The following is a 5,049-nucleotide window of genomic DNA, read 5'->3' as shown; positions in this document are numbered from 1 at the left end:
CGGTTTGCGCTTTCCCATCCCTAAGCCTTTGAACCCGCGTCATCGTTGGTTAGGATTTACGTTGTTTTTACCCGCACCGCACAAGCACACGCCCATAACCCGCGTAGGTACGCAACCTAACCCACCTACACACAAAGGCGCCAATTGGTGAAACTGGCTAGTTAATATGGATTCGTTATGAATCAGAGCGCGTCATAAAAAGCCAGATGGTTGAAAAGGGTTTCCAGATCAGCCGCGCAGAGCTGAGGGGTGCTCCTACAACTGCAAATCTTGTTCGGTCGACCACAATTTTACGCACTATGGAATCTGAGAAAAATCTTAATGTCTCCGCAGCCTCACAGCGTAGCACGGTACCTGCATTTCGAGGCTAGACTGGTGTATGCGAACAACATTGTGGTGTACGGTTTCCGGAAGGTTACCGAAATTAGGCGTTTTCGACTTTTGTGGCGGGCTGTGCGTATACAGAATTATACAAGAAAGTAGACGGGCGGTTGACCCCCGTGGTATGGATCATTATTGTGCGCTGCCTGCCTAATGAAGATGTCAATTCGGCTAGCAACTGTGGCAAGTTATCTTTTCGACAACTTTCACTTTCGTTTATTTTGGAATTTATTTCTAAATTTCAAATAAAAAAATTCGAGGACACCTACGCACTTCTTATAAGTTGTGAACGTGAAAGCACTAACGTATAGTTGAACTCCACTGAGCGGTCCTTCGAGTTATGCACTCCTAGCGGGCAAGTGAGTGCGTTGAGACGCTTGGCCATAGCTTTGACGTCACCGCTTTCGTCCCGCCGGGCTCGGCAATGGAAATTTCTGTCCAAGTAGCATGGTGTCATAAAGCAGAGTGCACAAGCGTGCTGTTGGTTTAGCACAGTGGGTAAGACACTCGGCTTTGAGCGTGGGTTAGGCTCGAAACTCACTGTACTGCCAACGTTTTACCTTCCAAATTTATTATATTTCTTTACACGCTAATATCTTTATAGCGTTTACCGAGGTGAAGTAAGAACGCAGGCGAGAGCTTGAGCGGGTAAGTAACGCTCGGGTAAAGCTGGAACCGCATGACGCGATTTTTAGCGCGATTGACGCACGGCTGAGGGGCGCGGGCGTCTTTTCGACGAACACGCCCACGGAAATCGCGTAGCTGCGTGGCATTGTTGGGAGTAGAACGTGCGTCAATGAGAGTGCCGCGCAAGTGGCACGTGATGCTATGGTGGCTAGAAGGGGCCACACAGTCACGCTATACGTCACACTTTAGTTCCATCAACGCCACCGGATGGTGCTGCCGTCCGCTTATCTTTTCGAAGCGAGATCGGGATGCCTTAGAACACGCACCTATAAAGCGAGATATAAGAAGGAAGAAGAAGCATGTGCTTGCTGCGGTAAAGCTAGGGAAACTATGGAGCATGTTTTATTAGAATCTGAAGACATCTGCCCAGTGGTCGATTTAGGCACCAATGGCCTCCTTGAAGCCCTTGGGTTCAGCGAGAGCAGTGGAAAAGTAAACATGTCCGCAATAGAGATTAGCAAGAGGCGATTGGAAGATTGGCGGAAGAAAAGTAGGGAAACGACAGAAAACGGAGACGTACAAAAGCGCAGTTCGCCATCGGGGATCAGAAAATTCGGTCGTGGGAGTTTAGAGTGTTTCTTTTTCTCTTGTTTAACCTAGGTAGGACATTAGGCAACATAATAGCAACAGCTTGGTGGTGCAACCCACCGCCTCGCTCCAAAGGAGACGCTCATAACATCCATCCATCCATATACTCATATTGGCGCATTCTTGGCGCAACAGGTCGGCGAAACACCCGGCAAACGCGGCGCGCGCCCACCGTGCTCATGCGGGTACTGACGCATCTGCGGTGGTGCAGGTGTTCGCCGGGCATTGTGTTTTAGCGAATGGAAAACGCGCCATGCTGTTCCAGCTTAACACACGCTACCGAGAGCGAGGGTGACGTGGCGTCACAGCGATGCACTCTCCCCTCACGGAACACCGGACCCGGTAGCAGGTGTTCTATTTCGGCCGCTCTGCTCCGTCGAGGCGTGTACGTGACGTGGCGTCGCACTGAATGGGAATTTAGGTGGCGTTTCCTTGTCACTTACACTGGCTCTTTCGTTCAATTGGCATTTCACGTTTTCATGTCAAAAGGGTTAACTTACTCTAAGCTTTCCCTGGCTCCATGGTCTTTCATTGCGGTAGCAATTATATGGAGACTCCAGGCGCATTTCTAGCGTCGCCGTCGGAGTGTTCCGGTGAATCGCGGACGCCGTAGTAGACGCTTTGGCGGACGCCATAGGGACGCGTTGCTGGCGCTCGTGTGTCTCGTAAGCGCTCTGCGACATCGCGAAAGTGCGTTCTCGGGCGGGCCACATCTTCGAAGCGATCTGCGATGTTTGCAGAGTGCGCGTAGTGCCGTTTAGCTTCGTATGAGCTGTACTTTCGACGTTTCGTTCACACTGAAGCGAGACATACATTCAGGTCAATTCGCTTGCTGCTGCCGAGATTTCTCACTCCAGAATTTTCACAGCGAGTTTCCGCGCTCATCTTGTGAGAGGCGTTCATGTTTACCTGTGCGCGCATTACACCGTACTGGTTTAATTTAGTTAAAACATTTTTGACGGGCTAGTTGGTTTGAATACGTGGTAGAATGTGTAAGCGCGACTGAGCAAGGACGTAGAAAGAAGCAGACACAAAGACAGCGCTGTCTCTGCGTGTCTGTTGCTTTCTACGTCCTCGTTGAGTAACGCTTACATATTCTATCATTGCTAATTTAGTAAGCGAATGATTACAAGTTTATACGGCCGATAAAACTATCTTTAATTCGTACAGCTATCTACTAATTTGCTATCGCAATTGGTGCTTCGCCTTTGGGGCGGAACTGCTATTTTTTTACCCTTCAATATCTACCTTGTACCGCGCTAGATATGACTGAAAGAGACCCTATAGTATCAATCTCTTCCCTGTTTTTTTCCCCACCATTACTCCAAATGTCTCTTGCTTACCTCGACTGCTGACCGCTTGACGCTGCCGTGCACGTTAAACCGAAGCGTTTATGGAAGGTGTACGGTACATACCCTTCCCACTGGGTGAATCCCTTCGCATTCCATTAGGAAGTGCTGAGTGGTCTCTATATTTTTGCTGCAGCATACAAATGCCTGATCTAGTTCCGAATATTTGCTCCGGTATGTTTTGTCATTAGGCAACCGGCTCGAGACTCAAAGAAGAAGGCACTGCCCTTTGTGTTATCAGATATTTCCCTTCTAATTTTTCTTCTTTTCTTGTAAATCTCCATTGTTCTTTTTCATCAATTTAACCGTCTCTGACTCTCTCACTTTCTTTCCGACGACTCCTGGTTGTCTATTTGCAGTTTTAACCACCCTGTACTTTGTTGCAAACCTTATTGACCTCTTCCTCCATTATGTGTCTACGCTTTTCAAGTACAGATTACTTATGTACTTTAGCTGCCCAATTATTTTCATCAATGTTCCTAAGCATTTCTTCAAAACTAATTTTGCTCTGTGCTTCTCTGTGTTCAAGAGGCCCAAGCCATGTCACCCTGCACTGCCTCATTTGTGGTTTAATTTACCGTGGGCTCCCAAAGCCAACCGGCCTGCCGATCTTTGGTTAACTTACAACCCCAACAAGATATTCGATTTTAGACATAGAATGACATCTGCGAACGTTAGCATTGGCACAAGTTCTCCTTTCCAGATTCCATGTTTCCCCGATTCCAGGATTTTGGATGCGCGGTTGCGAACGCCATCTGGTGGTGGTGCATGGAACCCAGGGGCGCGCACTGGGCTTGTCCTCCGCTGTGATTGGTCGGCATATTCTGCTAGAGAACAACCACGCCGCAGTACACACGGTCACAAAGCCTAGCGAGGTTCGGAATGACTCGCATTCAAAAGTTGCTTTGCCGCGAAATTTGGCTGTGATTCTACAATGTAGTACGATGGCACCCACGTTTTTAGGAACGCCGGTCCCGTGTGTACGTGTATATTCGTCATCGTCTTCTTGCGCTCTTTAAACTTCCAGTGTGTAAAAACAGCCAATGGACGTGACCCGCGAGTTCAGATTGCGATGACACATGACCGTGAGCACCGCTATCGTGTGGATTGATGTGTCAGTTCTCTTTCTGGGCACAAGTTTGTCTTGGTAAAGTTTAAAATACATTATGGGCTTTAACGGGCCAGAACCACGATCCGATTACGAGGCACGCCGTCCGGGGGACTCTGGAAATTCGGACCATCTGGGATTGTTTAACATGCACCTAAACCTAAGTAGACAGGTGTTTTCGCATTTCGCCCCCATCGAAATACGGCCGCCGCGGCCGGGACTCCATTCCGCGATCTCGTGCTCAGCAGCCCAACACCATAGCCACTGAGCAACCACGGCGGGTGAGTTTGTCTTGCAAAAAGTTAGATACTAAACCGACAGTGCAGAAACTATTTGGTTTCATTGCAATAGCAACGTTGTGGACACTGCAGGCACACGTTTTCAGTCGGCGTCGGCACCGCCGTGAGGATCCGTATAAAGTCCAAGGGCGGCCGGTGAAATCGTCGCCACGTGTCCCATGCTGTACGTGCATGAGTCAGTGAGCCGGCGAACACGGCTCAATCTCGCGTACGCGAGCGGAGGAAGCGGAGCGGAAGCGCGTCCTCTTCTGTCGCGCTCGAGGCGCGGGGGTGATGCGAGGGAGGGGAGGGGACGTTGTTCTGCGGCGGCTGCTGCTTACCACGGGGGCGCCGTATCTTGAAAGGCTGAGGCAAATGTGTCCAAAGAAAAGCTGGGTGTGCCATTTCGTTTCCAGTGATCTCCTCGCGCGTGGGAAGCCATTGAATTTTTATAGAGTAGCCGTTCCTTTGTGGACTTTTGTTCTTTAGGTGTGGCGTATTGCGCCCCACCGGTACGGCAAGCGGTGTAAGCTGCTTGTGAAGCTGCGTAGACGTAGTAAGCACAAAAAAAATTAATGTTGTGTGCATTTTATGCAAGTAACGGCAAGGTGTAATGCCGTGAGCTCAAAGTTAAGGACAGTGTTATCGGTAGAGACGT

General features: G+C 49.4%; 1 protein-coding gene across 3 annotated transcripts in view; it reads right to left on the bottom strand.

Annotated features, from left to right (window-relative positions):
* LOC126545112 (venom metalloproteinase antarease-like TfasMP_A) overlaps positions 1 to 5,049 on the bottom strand; it is a 129,691-nt gene that overhangs the window by 117,629 nt on the left and 7,013 nt on the right. The window lies entirely within an intron of this gene.

This window comes from Dermacentor andersoni, chromosome 10 (assembly GCF_023375885.2).
Source record: "Dermacentor andersoni chromosome 10, qqDerAnde1_hic_scaffold, whole genome shotgun sequence".
Classification (NCBI taxonomy): domain Eukaryota; kingdom Metazoa; phylum Arthropoda; class Arachnida; order Ixodida; family Ixodidae; genus Dermacentor; species Dermacentor andersoni.
Note: the sequence above shows the minus strand (reverse complement) of the source record. Positions and strands in the feature narration are given on the sequence as shown.